This window comes from Rhipicephalus microplus, chromosome 3 (assembly GCF_043290135.1).
Source record: "Rhipicephalus microplus isolate Deutch F79 chromosome 3, USDA_Rmic, whole genome shotgun sequence".
Taxonomy (NCBI): domain Eukaryota; kingdom Metazoa; phylum Arthropoda; class Arachnida; order Ixodida; family Ixodidae; genus Rhipicephalus; species Rhipicephalus microplus.
Genome location: NC_134702.1, coordinates 244670187 through 244686949, shown reverse-complemented (window position 1 = coordinate 244686949; position 16763 = coordinate 244670187). Strand labels below are relative to the sequence as shown.

Genomic DNA, 16763 nt, shown 5'->3' with positions numbered 1-16763 from the left:
TCACTGAACGAGGGTCTCGTACTGGCTGACTTGGTGTGTTTAGGTTGTATAATAGGGACAATAAATCAGCTGCCCGCTCATAATAAGTTCACGTCCTAGGTGACGCCAAACATGCGAATAAGAGTGTTTTCACACTCGTTGTTTGGCTTATAGATGGCGCTGACTGTCACTCCTACTTCTAAATTCACATATAAACCCCAAACAGTGGATAGAACGGCCGCTGTGACAGCTCAGTGGTTAGAGCATCGAACGCGTTATTCGAAGGTCGTAGGTTCGATTCCTGCTCACAGCTGGAATTTTTTTCATCCACTTTTCTTTCTTCTTTCTTCTTATTCACATTCCATTGGTTTTAATAACTTCCCCTGTACATTCCTTGGCATTACTGTCTGTTATATCTCATTAATATTGTGTTAAAACACGGAAATACGAGCCCTTAGGTATACACTTCTCTCCCTTATTTCACTGAACGAGGGTCTCGTACTGGCAGACTTGGTGTGTTTAGGTTGTATAAGAGGGACAATTAATCAGCTGCCCGCTGATAATAGGTTCACGTGCTACGTGACGCCAAACATGCGAATAAGAGTGTTTTCCCACTCGTCGTTTGGCTTATAGATGGCACTGACTGTCACTCCTGCTTCAAAATTCACATATAAACCCAAACAAAAGTGGATAGAGGGTAGGCCGCCGTGGTAGCTCGGTGGTTAGAGCATCGAACGCGATATTCGAAGGTCGTAAGTTCGATTCCTGCTCACGGCTGGTTATTTTTTCATCCACTTCTCTATCTTTTTATTTACATTCCATTGGTTCTAATCACTTCCCCTGTACATACCTTGTCATTACTGTCTGTTATATCTCATTATTATTGTGTTAAAACACGGAAATACGAGCCCTTAGGTATACACTTCTCTCCCTTATTTCACTGAACGAGGGTCTCGTACTGGCAGACTTGGTGTGTTTAGGTTGTATAAGAGGGACAATTATTCAGCTGCCCGCTCATAATAAGTTCACGTCCTAGGTGACGCCAAACATGCGAATAAGAGTGTTTTCACACTCGTTGTTTGGCTTATAGATGACGCTGACTGTCACTCCTACTTCTAAATTTACATATAAACCCCAAACAGTGGATGGAGGGACGGCCGCTGTGATAGCTCAGTGATTAGAGCATCGAATGCGTTATTCGAAGGTCGTAGGTTCGATTCCTGCTCACAGCTGGTAATTTTTTCATCCACTTTTCTGTCTTCTTTCTTCGTATTTACATTCCATTGGTTCTAATAACTTCCCCTGTACATTCCTTGGCATTACTGTCTGTTATATCTCATTATTATTGTGTTAAAATACGGAAATACGAGCCCTTAGGTATACACTTCTCTCCCTTATTTCACTGAACGAGGGTCTCGTACTGGCAGACTTGGTGTGTTTAGGTTGTATAAGAGGGACAATTAATCAGCTGCCCTCTCATAATAAGTTCACGTCCTAGGTGATGCCAAACATGCGAAAAAGAGTGTTTTCACACTCGTTGTTTGGCTTATAGATGGCGCTGACTGTCACTCCTACTTCTAAATTCACATATAAACCCCAAACAGTGGATAGAACGGCCGCTGTGACAGCTCAGTGGTTAGAGCATCGAACGCGTTATTCGAAGGTCGTAGGTTCGATTCCTGCTCACAGCTGGTAATTTTTTCATCCACTTTTCTTTCTTCTTTCTTCTTATTTACATTCCATTGGTTTTAATAACTTCCCCTGTGCATTCCTTGGCATTACTGTCTGTTATATCTCATTAATATTGTGTTAAAACACGGAAATACGAACCATTAGGTATACACTTCTCTTCCTTATTTCACTGAACGAGGGTCTCGTACTGGCAGACTTGGTGTGTTTAGATTGTATAAGAGGGACAATTAATCAGCGGCCCGCTCATAATAAGTTCACGTGCTACGTGACGCCAAACATGCGCATAAGAGTGTTTTCACACTCGTCGTTTGGCCCATAGATGGCGCTGACTGTCACTCCTACTTCTAAAATTCACATATAAACCAAAAAAAGTGGATAGGGGGAAGGCCGCCGTGGTACCTCAGTGGTTAGAGCATCGAACGCGTTATTCGAAGGTCGTAGGTTCGATTCCTGCTCACGGCTGGTTATTTTTTCATCCACTTTTCTTTCTTCTTATTTACATTGCATTGGTTCTAATAACTCTCCTGTACATTCCTTGGCAATACTGTCTGTTAGATCTCATTATATTGTGTTAAAACACGGAAATACGAGCCCTTACGTATACACTTCTCTCCCTTATTTCACTGAACGAGGGTCTCGTACTGGCTGACTTGGTGTGTTTAGGTTGTATAAGAGGGACAATTAATCAGCTGCCCGCTCATAATAAGTTCACGTGCTACGTGACGCCAAACATGCGCATAAGAGTGTTTTCACACTCGTCGTTTGGCTTATAGATGACGCTGACTGTCACTCCTACTTCTAAATTCACATATAAACCCAAACAAAAGTGGATAGAGGGTAGGCCGCCGTGGCAGCTCAGTGGTTAGAGCATCGAACGCGATATTCGAAGGTCGTAAGTTCGATTCCTGCTCACGGCTGGTTATTATTTCATCCACTTTTGTATCTTTTTATTTACATTCCAATGGTTCTAATCACTTCCCCTGTACATTCCTTGTCATTACTGTCTGTTATATCTCATTAATATTGTGTTAAAACACGGAAATACGAGCCCTTAGGTATACAGTTCTCTCCCTTATTTCACTGAACGAGGGTCTCGTACTGGCTGACTTGGTGTGTTTAGGTTGCATAAGAGGGACAATAAATCAGCTGCCCGCTCATAATAAGTTCATGTCCTAAGTGACGCCAAACATGCGAATAAGAGTGTTTTCACACTCGTTGTTTGGCTTATAGATGGCGCTGACTGTCACTCCTACTTCTAAATTCACATATAAACCCCAAACAGTGGATAGAACGGCCGCTGTGACAGCTCAGTGGTTAGAGCATCGAACGCGTTATTCGAAGGTCGTAGGTTCGATTCCTGCTCACAGCTGGAATTTTTTTCATCCACTTTTCTTTCTTCTTTCTTCTTATTCACCATCCATTGGTTTTAATAACTTCCCCTGTACATTCCTTGGCATTACTGTCTGTTATATTTCATTATTATTGTGTTAAAACACGGAAATACGAACCATTAGGTATACATTTCTCTCCCTTATTTCACTGAACGAGGGTCTATACTGGCTGACTTGGTGTGTTTAGGTTGTATAAGAGGGACAATTTATCAGCTGCCCGCTCATAATAAGTTCACGTGCTACGTGACGCCAAACATGCGCATAAGAGTGTTTTCACACTCGTCATTTGGCTTATAGATGACGCTGACTGTCACTCCTACTTCTAAATTCACATATAAACCCAAACAAAAGTGGATAGAGGGTAGGCAGCCGTGGTAGCTCAGTGGTTAGAGCATCGAACGCGATATTCGAAGGTCGCAAGTTCGATTCCTGCTCACGGATGGTTATTTTTTCATCCACTTTTCTATCTTTTTATTTACATTCCATTGGTTCTAATCACTTCCCCTGTACATTCCTTGGCATTACTGTCTGTTATATCTCATTATTATTGTGTTAAAACACGGAAATACGAGCCCTTAGGTATACACTGATCTCCCTTATTTCACTGAACGAGGGTCTCGTACTGGCAGACTTGGTGTGTTTAGGTTGTATAAGAGGGACAATTAATCAGCTGCCCGCTCATAATAAGTTCACGTCCTAGGTGACGCCAAACATGCGCATAAGAGTGTTTTCACACTCGTCGTTTGGCTTATAGATGACGCTGACTGTCACTCCTACTTCTAAATTCCCATATAAACCCAAACAAAAGTGGATAGAGGGTAGGCCGCCGTGGTAGCTCGGTGGTTAGAGCATCGAACGCGATATTCGAAGGTCGTAAGTTCGATTCCTGCTCACGGCTGGTTATTTTTTCATCCACTTCTCTATCTTTTTATTTACATTCCATTGGTTCTAATCACTTCCCCTGTACATACCTTGTCATTACTGTCTGTTATATCTCATTATTATTGTGTTAAAACACGGAAATACGAGCCCTTAGGTATACACTTCTCTCCCTTATTTCACTGAAGGAGGGTCTCGTACTGGCAGACTTGGTGTGTTTAGGTTGTATAAGAGGGACAATTATTCAGCTGCCCGCTCATAATAAGTTCACGTCCTAGGTGACGCCAAACATGCGAATAAGAGTGTTTTCACACTCGTTGTTTGGCTTATAGATGGCGCTGACTGTCACTCCTACTTCTAAATTTACATATAAACCCCAAACAGTGGATGGAGGGACGGCCGCTGTGATAGCTCAGTGATTAGAGCATCGAATGCGTTATTCGAAGGTCGTAGGTTCGATTCCTGCTCACAGCTGGTAATTTTTTCATCCACTTTTCTGTCTTCTTCCTTCGTATTTACATTCCATTGGTTCTAATAACTTCCCCTGTACATTCCTTGGCATTACTGTCTGTTATATCTCATTATTATTGTGTTAAAATACGGAAATACGAGCCCTTAGGTATACACTTCTCTCCCTTATTTCACTGAACGAGGGTCTCGTACTGGCAGACTTGGTGTGTTTAGGTTGTATAAGAGGGACAATTAATCAGCTGCCCTCTCATAATAAGTTCACGTCCTAGGTGACGCCAAACATGCGAAAAAGAGTGTTTTCACACTCGTTGTTTGGCTTATAGATGGCGCTGACTGTCACTCCTACTTCTAAATTCACATATAAACCCCAAACAGTGGATAGAACGGCCGCTGTGACAGCTCAGTGGTTAGAGCATCGAACGCGTTATTCGAAGGTCGTAGGTTCGATTCCTGCTCACAGCTGGTAATTTTTTCATCCACTTTTCTTTCTTCTTTCTTCTTATTTACATTCCATTGGTTTTAATAACTTCCCCTGTACATTCCTTGGCATTACTGTCTGTTATATCTCATTAATATTGTGTTAAAACACGGAAATACGAACCATTAGGTATACACTTCTCTTCCTTATTTCACTGAACGAGGGTCTCGTACTGGCAGACTTGGTGTGTTTAGATTGTATAAGAGGGACAATTAATCAGCGGCCCGCTCATAATAAGTTCACGTGCTACGTGACGCCAAACATGCGCATAAGAGTGTTTTCACACTCGTCGTTTGGCCCATAGATGGCGCTGACTGTCACTCCTACTTCTAAAATTCACATATAACCAAAAAAAGTGGATAGGGGGAAGGCCGCCGTGGCATCTCAGTGGTTAGAGCATCGAACGCGTTATTTGAAGGTCGTAGGTTCGATTCCTGCTCTCGGCTGGTTATTTTTTCATCCACTTTTCTATCTTTTTATTTACATTCCATTGGTTCTAATCACTTCCCCTGTACATTCCTTGTCATTACTGTCTGTTATCTCTCATTAATATTGTGTTAAAACACGGAAATATGAGCCCTTAGGTATACACTTCTCTCCCTTATTTCACTGAACGAGGGTCTCGTACTGGCTGACTTGGTGTGTTTAGGTTGTATAAGAGGGACAATTAATCAGCTGCCCGCTCATAATAAGTTCATGTCCTAGGTGACGCCAAACATGCGAATAAGAGTGTTTTCACACTCGTTGTTTGGCTTATAGATGGCGCTGACTGTCACTCCTACTTCTAAATTCACATATAAACCCCAAACAGTGGATAGAACGGCCGCTGTGACAGCTCAGTGGTTAGAGCATCGAACGCGTTATTCGAAGGTCGTAGGTTCGATTCCTGCTCACAGCTGGAATTTTTTTCATCCACTTTTCTTTCTTCTTTCTTCTTATTCACATTCCATTGGTTTTAATAACTTCCCCTGTACATTCCTTGGCATTACTGTCTGTTATATCTCATTAATATTGTGTTAAAACACGGAAATACGAACCATTAGGTATACATTTCTCTCCCTTATTTCACTGAACGAGGGTCTATACTGGCTGACTTGGTGTGTTTAGGTTGTATAAGAAGGACAATTTATCAGCTGCCCGCTCATAATAAGTTCACGTGCTACGTGACGCCAAACATGCGCATAAGAGTGTTTTCACACTCGTCGTTTGGCTTATAGATGGCGCTGACTGTCACTCCTACTTCTAAAATTCACATATAAACCAAAAAAGTGGATAGGGGGAAGGCCGCCGTGGTAGCTCAGTGGTTAGAGCAACGAACGCGTTATTCGAAGGTCGTAGGTTCGATTCCTGCTCACGGCTGGTTAATTTTTCATCCACTTTTCTTTCTTCTTATTCACATTGCATTGGTTCTAATAACTCTCCTGTACATTCCTTGGCAATACTGTCTGTTAGATCTCATTATTATTGTGTTAAAACAAGGAAAAACGAGCCCTTAGGTATACACTTCTTTCCCTTATTTTATTGAACGAGGGTCTCGTACTGGCAGACATGGTGTGTTTAGGTTGTATAAGAGGGACAATTTATCAGCTGCCCGCTCATAATAAGTTCACGTGCTACGTGACGCCAAACATGCGCATAAGAGTGTTTTCACACTCGTCGTTTGGCTTATAGATGACGCTGACTGTCACTCCTACTTCTAAATTCACATATAAACCCAAACAAAAGTGGATAGAGGGTAGGCCGCCGTGGTAGCTCAGTGGTTAGAGCATCGAACGCGATATTCGAAGGTCGTAAGTTCGATTCCTGCTCACGGCTGGTTATTTTTTCATCCACTTTTCTATCTTTTTATTTACATTCCATTGGTTCTAATCACTTCCCCTGTACATTCCTTGTCATTACTGTCTGTTATATCTCATTATTATTGTGTTAAAACACGGAAATACGAGCCCTTAGGTATACACTGATCTCCCTTATTTCACTGAACGAGGGTCTCGTACTGGCAGACTTGGTGTGTTTAGGTTGTATAAGAGGGACAATTAATCAGCTGCCCGCTCATAATAAGTTCACGTCCTAGGTGACGACAAACATGCGCATAAGAGTGTTTTCACACTCGTCGTTTGGCTTATAGATGACGCTGACTGTCACTCCTACTTCTAAATTCCCATATAAACCCAAACAAAAGTGGATAGAGGGTAGGCCGCCGTGGTAGCTCGGTGGTTAGAGCATCGAACGCGATATTCGAAGGTCGTAAGTTCGATTCCTGCTCACGGCTGGTTATTTTTTCATCCACTTCTCTATCTTTTTATTTACATTCCATTGGTTCTAATCACTTCCCCTGTACATACCTTGTCATTACTGTCTGTTATATCTCATTATTATTGTGTTAAAACACGGAAATACGAGCCCTTAGGTATACACTTCTCTCCCTTATTTCACTGAAGGAGGGTCTCGTACTGGCAGACTTGGTGTGTTTAGGTTGTATAAGAGGGACAATTAATCAGCTGCCCTCTCATAATAAGTTCACGTCCTAGGTGACGCCAAACATGCGAAAAAGAGTGTTTTCACACTCGTTGTTTGGCTTATAGATGGCGCTGACTGTCACTCCTACTTCTAAATTTACATATAAACCCCAAACAGTGGATGGAGGGACGGCCGCTGTGATAGCTCAGTGATTAGAGCATCGAATGCGTTATTCGAAGGTCGTAGGTTCGATTCCTGCTCACAGCTGGTAATTTTTTCATCCACTTTTCTGTCTTCTTCCTTCGTATTTACATTCCATTGGTTTTAATAACTTCCCCTGTACATTCCTTGGCATTACTGTCTGTTATATCTCATTATTATTGTGTTAAAATACGGAAATACGAGCCCTTAGGTATACACTTCTCTCCCTTATTTCACTGAACGAGGGTCTCGTACTGGCAGACTTGGTGTGTTTAGGTTGTATAAGAGGGACAATTAATCAGCTGCCCTCTCATAATAAGTTCACGTCCTAGGTGACGCCAAACATGCGAAAAAGAGTGTTTTCACACTCGTTGTTTGGCTTATAGATGGCGCTGACTGTCACTCCTACTTCTAAATTCACATATAAACCCCAAACAGTGGATAGAACGGCCGCTGTGACAGCTCAGTGGTTAAAGCATCGAACGCGTTATTCGAAGGTCGTAGGTTCGATTCCTGCTCACAGCTGGTAATTTTTTCATCCACTTTTCTTTCTTCTTTCTTCCTATTTACATTCCATTGGTTTTAATAACTTCCCCTGTACATTCCTTGGCATTACTGTCTGTTATATCTCATTAATATTGTGTTAAAACACGGAAATACGAACCATTAGGTATACACTTCTCTTCCTTATTTCACTGAACGAGGGTCTCGTACTGGCAGACTTGGTGTGTTTAGATTGTATAAGAGGGACAATTAATCAGCGGCCCGCTCATAATAAGTTCACGTGCTACGTGACGCCAAACATGCGCATAAGAGTGTTTTCACACTCGTCGTTTGGCCCATAGATGGCGCTGACTGTCACTCCTACTTCTAAAATTCACATATAACCAAAAAAAGTGGATAGGGGGAAGGCCGCCGTGGTATCTCAGTGGTTAGAGCATCGAATGCGTTATTTGAAGGTCGTAGGTTCGATTCCTGCTCACGGCTGGTTATTTTTTCATCCACTTTTCTTTCTTCTTATTTACATTGCATTGGTTCTAATAACTCTCCTGTACATTCCTTGGCAATACTGTCTGTTAGATCTCATTAATATTGTGTTAAAACACGGAAATACGAGCCCTTACTTATACACTTCTCTCCCTTATTTCACTGAACGAGGGTCTCGTACTGGCTGACTTGGTGTGTTTAGGTTGTATAAGAGGGACAATTAATCAGCTGCCTGCTCATAATAAGTTCACGTGCTACGTGACGCCAAACATGCGCATAAGAGTGTTTTCACACTCGTCGTTTGGCTTATAGATGACGCTGACTGTCACTCCTACTTCTAAATTCACATATAAACCCAAACAAAAGTGGATAGAGGGTAGGCCGCCGTGGTAGCTCAGTGGTTAGAGCATCGAACGCGATATTCGAAGGTCGTAAGTTCGATTCCTGCTCACGGCTGGTTATTTTTTCATCCACTTTTCTGTCTTTTTATTTACATTCCATTGGTTCTAATCACTTCCCCTGTACATTCCTTGTCATTACTGTCTGTTATCTCTCATTAATATTGTGTTAAAACACGGAAATACGAGCCCTTAGGTATACACTTCTCTCCCTTATTTCACTGAACGAGGGTCTCGTACTGGCTGACTTGGTGTGTTTAGGTTGTATAAGAGGGACAATTAATCAGCTGCCCGCTCATAATAAGTTCATGTCCTAGGTGACGCCAAACATGCGAATAAGAGTGTTTTCACACTCGTTGTTTGGCTTATAGATGGCGCTGACTGTCACTCCTACTTCTAAATTCACATATAAACCCCAAACAGTGGATAGAACGGCCGATGTGACAGCTCAGTGGTTAGAGCATCGAACGCGTTATTCGAAGGTCGTAGGTTCGATTCCTGCTCACAGCTGGAATTTTTTTCATCCACTTTTCTTTCTTCTTTCTTCTTATTCACATTCCATTGGTTTTAATAACTTCCCCTGTACATTCCTTGGCATTACTGTCTGTTATATCTCATTAATATTGTGTTAAAACACGGAAATACGAACCATTAGGTATACATTTCTCTCCCTTATTTCACTGAACGAGGGTCTATACTGGCTGACTTGGTGTGTTTAGGTTGTATAAGAAGGACAATTTATCAGCTGCCCGCTCATAATAAGTTCACGTGCTACGTGACGCCAAACATGCGCATAAGAGTGTTTTCACACTCGTCGTTTGGCTTATAGATGGCGCTGACTGTCACTCCTACTTCTAAAATTCACATATAAACCAAAAAAGTGGATAGGGGGAAGGCCGCCGTGGTAGCTCAGTGGTTAGAGCAACGAACGCGTTATTCGAAGGTCGTAGGTTCGATTCCTGCTCACGGCTGGTTAATTTTTCATCCACTTTTCTTTCTTATTCACATTGCATTGGTTCTAATAACTCTCCTGTACATTCCTTGGCAATACTGTCTGTTAGATCTCATTATTATTGTGTTAAAACAAGGAAAAACGAGCCCATAGGTATACAGTTCTTTCCCTTATTTTATTGAACGAGGGTCTCGTACTGGCAGACATGGTGTGTTTAGGTTGTATAAGAGGGACAATTTATCAGCTGCCCGCTCATAATAAGTTCACGTGCTACGTGACGCCAAACATGCGCATAAGAGTGTTTTCACACTCGTCGTTTGGCTTATAGATGACGCTGACTGTCACTCCTACTTCTAAATTCACATATAAACCCAAACAAAAGTGGATAGAGGGTAGGCCGCCGTGGTAGCTCAGTGGTTAGAGCATCGAACGCGATATTCGAAGGTCGTAAGTTCGATTCCTGCTCACGGCTGGTTATTTTTTCATCCACTTTTCTATCTTTTTATTTACATTCCATTGGTTCTAATCACTTCCCCTGTACATTCCTTGTCATTACTGTCTGTTATATCTCATTAATATTGTGTTAAAACACGGAAATACGAGCCCTTAGGTATACACTTCTCTCCCTTATTTCACCGAACGAGGGTCTCGTACTGGCTGACTTGGTGTGTTTAGGTTGTATAAGAGGGACAATTAATAAGCTGCCCGCTCATAATAAGTTCATGTCCTAGGTGACGCCAAACATGCGAATAAGAGTATTTTCACACTCGTTGTTTGGCTTATAGATGGCGCTGACTGTCACTCCTACTTCTAAATTCACATATAAACCCCAAACAGTGGATAGAACGGCCGCTGTGACAGCTCAGTGGTTAGAGCATCGAACGCGTTATTCGAAGGTCGTAGGTTCGATTCCTGCTCACAGCTGGAATTTTTTTCATCCACTTTTCTTTCTTCTTTCTTCTTATTCACATTCCATTGGTTTTAATAACTTCCCCTGTACATTCCTTGGCATTACTGTCTGTTATATCTCATTAATATTGTGTTAAAACACGGAAATACGAACCATTAGGTATACATTTCTCTCCCTTATTTCACTGAACGAGGGTCTATACTGGCTGACTTGGTGTGTTTAGGTTGTATAAGAGGGACAATTTATCAGCTGCCCGCTCATAATAAGTTCACGTGCTACGTGACGCCAAACATGCGCATAAGAGTGTTTTCACACTCGTCGTTTGGCTTATAGATGACGCTGACTGTCACTCCTACTTCTAAATTCACATATAAACCCAAACAAAAGTGGATAGAGGGTAGGCCGCCGTGGTAGCTCAGTGGTTAGAGCATCGAACGCGATATTCGAAGGTCGTAAGTTCGATTCCTGCTCACGGCTGGTTATTTTTTCATCCACTTTTCTATCTTTTTATTTACATTCCATTGGTTCTAATCACTTCCCCTGTACATTCCTTGGCATTACTGTCTGTTATATCTCATTATTATTGTGTTAAAACACGGAAATACGAGCCCTTAGGTATACACTGATCTCCCTTATTTCACTGAACGAGGGTCTCGTACTGGCAGACTTGGTGTGTTTAGGTTGTATAAGAGGGACAATTAATCAGCTGCCCGCTCATAATAAGTTCACGTCCTAGGTGACGTCAAACATGCGAATAAGAGTGTTTTCACACTCGTTGTTTGGCTTATAGATGGCGCTGACTGTCACTCCTACTTCTAAATTCACATATAAACCCCAAACAGTGGATAGAACGGCCGCTGTGACAGCTCAGTGGTTAGAGCATCGAACGCGTTATTCGAAGGTCGTAGGTTCGATTCCTGCTCACAGCTGGTAATTTTTTCATCCACTTTTCTTTCTTCTTTCTTCTTACTTACATTCCATTGGTTTTAATAACTTCCCCTGTACATTCCTTGGCATTACTGTCTGTTATTTCTCATTAATATTGTGTTAAAACACGAAAATACGAACCATTAGGTATACACTTCTCTTCCTTATTTCACTGAACGAGGGTCTCGTACTGGCAGACTTCGTGTGTTTAGGTTGTATAAGAGGGACAATTAATCAGCGGCCCGCTCATAAAAAGTTCACGTGCTACGTGACGCCAAACATGCGCATAAGAGTGTTTTCACACTCGTCGTTTGGCTTATAGATTGCGCTGACTGTCACTCCTACTTCTAAAATTCACATATAAACCAAAAAAAGTGGATAGGGGGAAGGCCGCCGTTGTACCTCAGTGGTTAGAGCATCGAACGCGTTATTCGAAGGTCGTAGGTTCGATTCCTGCTCACGGCTGGTTATTTTTTCATCCACTTTTTTTCTTCTTATTTACATTCCATTGGTTCTAATAACTCTCCTGTACATTCCTTGGCATTACTGTCTGTTAGATCTCATTATTATTGTGTTAAAACAAGGAAAAACGAGCCCTTAGGTATACACTTCTTTCCCTTATTTTATTGAACGAGGGTCTCGTACTGGCAGACTTGGTGTGTTTAGGTTGTATAAGAGGGACAATTTATCAGCTGCCCGCTCATAATAAGTTCACGTGCTACGTGACGCCAAACATGCGCATAAGAGTGTTTTCACACTCGTCGTTTGGCTTATAGATGACGCCGACTGTCACTCCTACTTCTAAATTCACATATAAACCCAAACAAAAGTGGATAGAGGGTAGGCCGCTGTGGTAGCTCAGTGGTTAGAGCATCGAACGCGATATTCGAAGGTCGTAGGTTCGATTCCTGCTCACGGCTGGTTATTTTTTCATCCACTTTTCTTTCTTCTTATTTGCATTGCATTGGTTCTAATAACTCTCCTGTACATTCCTTTTCATTCATCATCATCATCATCAGCCTGACTACGTCCACTGCAGGACAAAGGCCTCTCCCATGTTCCGCCAGTTAACCCGGTCCTGTGCTTGCTGCTTCCAATTTACACCCGCAAACTTCTTAATCTCATCTGCCCACCTAACCTTCTGTCTCCCCCTAACCCGCTTCCCTTCTCTGGGAATCCAGTCAGTTACCCTTAATGACCAGCGGTTATCCTGTCTACGCGCTACATGCCCTGCCCATGTCCATTTCTTCTTCTTGATTTCAGCTACGATATCCTTAACCCCCGTTTGTTCCCTAATCCACTCTGCTCTCTTCTTGTCTCTTAAGGTTACACCTACCATTTTTCTTTCCATTGCTCGCTGCGTCGTCCTCAGTTTAAGCTGAACCCTCTTTGTAAGTCTCCAGGTTTCTGCTCCGTAGCTAAGTACCGGCAAGATACAGCTGTTATATACCTTCCTCTTGAGGGATAGTGGCAATCTACCTGTCATAATTTAAGAGTGCTTGCCGAATGTGCTCCACCCCATTCTTATTCTTCTAGTTATTTCAATCTCGTGGTTCGGCTCTGCGGTTATTACCTGCCCTAAGTAGACATAGTCTTTTACAACTTCAAGTGCACTATTACCTATCTCGAAGCGCTGCTCTTTGCCGAGGTTGTTGTACATTACTTTCATTTTCTGCATATTAATTTTAAGACCCACTTTTCTGCTCTCCTTGTCTAACTCCATAATCATGAGTTGCAATTCGTCCCCCGAGTTACTCAGCAATGCAATGTCATCGGCGAAGCGCAGGTTACTAAGGTATTCTCCGTTGACTCTTATCCCTAACTGTTCCCATTCTAGGCTTCTGAAAACCTCCTGTAAGCATGCGGTAAACAGCATTGGGGAAATTGTGTCCCCCTGCCTTACACCCTTCTTGATTGGTATTCTGTTGCTTTCTCTATGAAGCAGTATGGTAGCAGTTGATCCCCTGTAGATTTCTTGCAGAATGTTTATATATACTTCATCTACGTCCTGATTCCGCAGTGTTTGCATGACGGCTGATATTTCTACTGAATCAAACGCCTTCTCGTAATCTATGAAGGCTATGTATAGTGGTTGGTTATACTCTGAGCATTTCTCTATTACCTGATTGATAGTATGAATGTGGTCAATTGTTGAGTAGCCTGTTCGAAATCCTGCTTGTTCCTTTGGTTGATTGAATTCTAATGTTTTCTTTACTCTGTTAGCAATTACCTTTGTAAATAGCTTGTATACTACAGAGAGCAAGCTGATCGGCCTGTAGTTCTTCAAGTCCTTGTCATCTCCTTTCTTATGTATTAAGATGATGTTAGCGTTCTTCCAAGACTCTGGTACTCTTCCCGCCAGGAGACACCTCGTAAACAGGGTGGCTAGTTTTTCTAACACAATCTGTCCTCCATCTTTCAGCAGATCTGATGTTACCTGATCCTCACCAGCAGCTTTGCCCCTTTGCATGCTCTCCAAAGCTTTTCTGACTTCTTCTATCATTACTGGTGGGGTGTAATCTGGGTTACTGCTAGTTCATAACGTATTAAGGTCGTGGTTGTCTCGGCTACTGTACAGATCCCTGTAAAACTCCTCCGCTATCTTAGCTATCCTATCCATATTGGTAGTTATTTTGCCTTCTTTGTCCCTTAGTGCATACATCCGACTTTTGCCTATCCCAAGTTTCCTCTTCAATGCTTTGACACTTCCTCCGTTTTTCACAGCGTGTTCAATTCTCTCCATGTTACACCTTCTTACATCGCATACTTTACGTCTATTAATCAACTTCGAAAGCTCTGCCAGTTCTATTTTGTCTGTTGTACTTGACACTTTCTTGATTTGACGCTTTTTAATTAGGTTCTTCGTATCCTGTGAAAGCTTGCCAGTGTCCTGTCTAACTACCCTGCCTCCAACTTCCACTGCACACTCCGTAATGATACTCGTCAGATTATCATTCATTGTATCTACGCTAAGGTTGGTTTCCTCACTGAGAGCCGAGTACCTGTTCTGCAGTGACACTCTCAATTCCTGTACTTTCCCTCTCAGTGCTAGCTGATTGATTGGCTTCTTGCGTATCAAGTTCTGTCGTTCCTTCTTCAAGTCTAGGCGAATTCGAGACCGTACCATTCTATGGTCACTGCATCGTACCTTGCCAATCACTTCCACATCCTGCACGACTCCAGGGTGTGCACTCATTATAAAGTCTATTTCGTTCTTATTTTCGCCATTAGGGCTCCTCCATGTCCACTTGCGGTTTTCTCGTTTTCGGTGGAAGGTATTCAAAATCCGTAAATTATTGCGTTCTGCGAATTCTACTAGTAGCTCTCTTCTGGCGTTTCTAGTGCCGATGCCATAATCTCCTACTGCCTGGTCTCCAGCCTGCTTCTTCCCTACCTTTGCATTAAAGTCGCCCATCACTATAGTATACTGTGTTTTTACCTTACTCATTGCCGATTCCACGTCTTCATAGAAGCTTTCAACTGAAGCGTCATCATGGCTGGATGTAGGCGCGTAAGCCTGTACTACCTTCATCTTGTATATTTTATTCAGTTTAATTACGATACCTACCACCCTTTCATTATTGCTATAGTATTCCTCTATGTTGCCAGCAATGTTTCTGTGAATGAGGAACCCCACTCCCAGTTCTCTTCTGTCTGCCAAGCCCCTGTAGCAAAGGACGTGCCCATTCTGTAGCACCGTATAGGCCTCATCTGTCCTCCTAACCTCACTGAGCCCTATTATATCCCATTTAACACCCTCTAGCTCCTCGAATAGTACATCTAGACTTCCCTCACTAGATAAGGTTCTAGCGTTAAACGTTGCCAAGTTCAGGTTCCAATGGCGGCCTGTCCGGATCCAGAGATTCTTAGCACCCTCTGCTGCGTTGCAGATCTGACCGCCGCCGTGGTCAGTTGCTTCGCAGCTGCTGGGGACTGAGGGCCATGAGTTATTTGACGTAATCATGTGGGAGGTAGTGGCCAGATACTGCACCAGGGTGGCCAATCCTTCTCTGGTGAGGGAGTGCGTTCTCGGCGGTGTTTGCCGGTGAGGCCACACCCCAGGCCTCTTAATGCAGTTCCATCAACACGCGGATTTTTTTTAATCCGGTTGGGAACTGCGCGGTACCGGGATTTGAACCACGGACCTCTTGCATGCGAGGCGGATGCTCTAACCACTACCCCATCGCCGCACTACTGTCCTTGGCATTACTGTCTGTTAGATCTCATTATTATTGTGTTAAAACAAGGAAAAACGAGCCCTTAGGTATACACTTCTTTCCCTTATTTTATTGAACGAGGGTCTCGTACTGGCAGACTTGGTGTGTTTAGGTTTTATAAGAGGGACAATTAATCAGCTGCCCGCTCATAATAAGTTCACGTCCTAGGTGACGCCAAACATGCGAATAAGAGTGTTTTCACACTCGTTGTTTTGCTTATAGATGGCGCTGACTGTCACTCCTACTTCTAAATTCACATATAAACCCCAAACAGTGGATAGAACGGCCGCTGTGACAGCTCAGTGGTTAGAGCATCGAGCGCGTTATTCGAAGGTCGTAGGTTCGATTCCTGCTCACGGCTGGTTATTTTTTCATCCACTTTTTTTCTTCTTATTTACATTCCATTGGTTCTAATAACTCTCCTGTACATTCCTTGGCATTACTGTCTGTTAGATCTCATTATTATTGTGTTAAAACAAGGAAAAACGAGCCCTTAGGTATACACTTCTTTCCCTTATTTTATTGAACGAGGGTCTCGTACTGGCAGACTTGGTGTGTTTAGGTTGTATAAGAGGGACAATTTATCAGCTGCCCGCTCATAATAAGTTCACGTGCTACGTGACGCCAAACATGCGCATAAGAGTGTTTTCACACTCGTCGTTTGGCTTATAGATGACGCCGACTGTCACTCCTACTTCTAAATTCACATATAAACCCAAACAAAAGTGGATAGAGGGTAGGCCGCTGTGGTAGCTCAGTGGTTAGAGCATCGAACGCGATATTCGAAGGTCGTAGGTTCGATTCCTGCTCACGGCTGGTTA

At 42.7% G+C, this 16763-nt stretch overlaps 1 protein-coding gene and 6 non-coding genes across 7 annotated transcripts in view; all 7 read left to right on the top strand.

The window, feature by feature from the left end:
- Positions 1–16763, top strand: part of LOC142803536 (uncharacterized) — a 236829-nt gene that overhangs the window by 120997 nt on the left and 99069 nt on the right. The gene's annotated exons all lie outside the window — the stretch shown is intronic.
- On the top strand, positions 6633–6705 carry TRNAS-CGA (transfer RNA serine (anticodon CGA)). The gene has a single exon. It is a non-coding gene; the product is annotated as a tRNA-Ser (tRNA).
- TRNAS-CGA (transfer RNA serine (anticodon CGA)) lies at positions 8922–8994 on the top strand. Its single transcript has one exon. It is a non-coding gene; the product is annotated as a tRNA-Ser (tRNA).
- Positions 10288–10360, top strand: TRNAS-CGA (transfer RNA serine (anticodon CGA)). Its single transcript has one exon. It is a non-coding gene; the product is annotated as a tRNA-Ser (tRNA).
- On the top strand, positions 11203–11275 carry TRNAS-CGA (transfer RNA serine (anticodon CGA)). The gene has a single exon. It is a non-coding gene; the product is annotated as a tRNA-Ser (tRNA).
- TRNAS-CGA (transfer RNA serine (anticodon CGA)) lies at positions 12573–12645 on the top strand. The gene has a single exon. It is a non-coding gene; the product is annotated as a tRNA-Ser (tRNA).
- Positions 16686–16758, top strand: TRNAS-CGA (transfer RNA serine (anticodon CGA)). Its single transcript has one exon. It is a non-coding gene; the product is annotated as a tRNA-Ser (tRNA).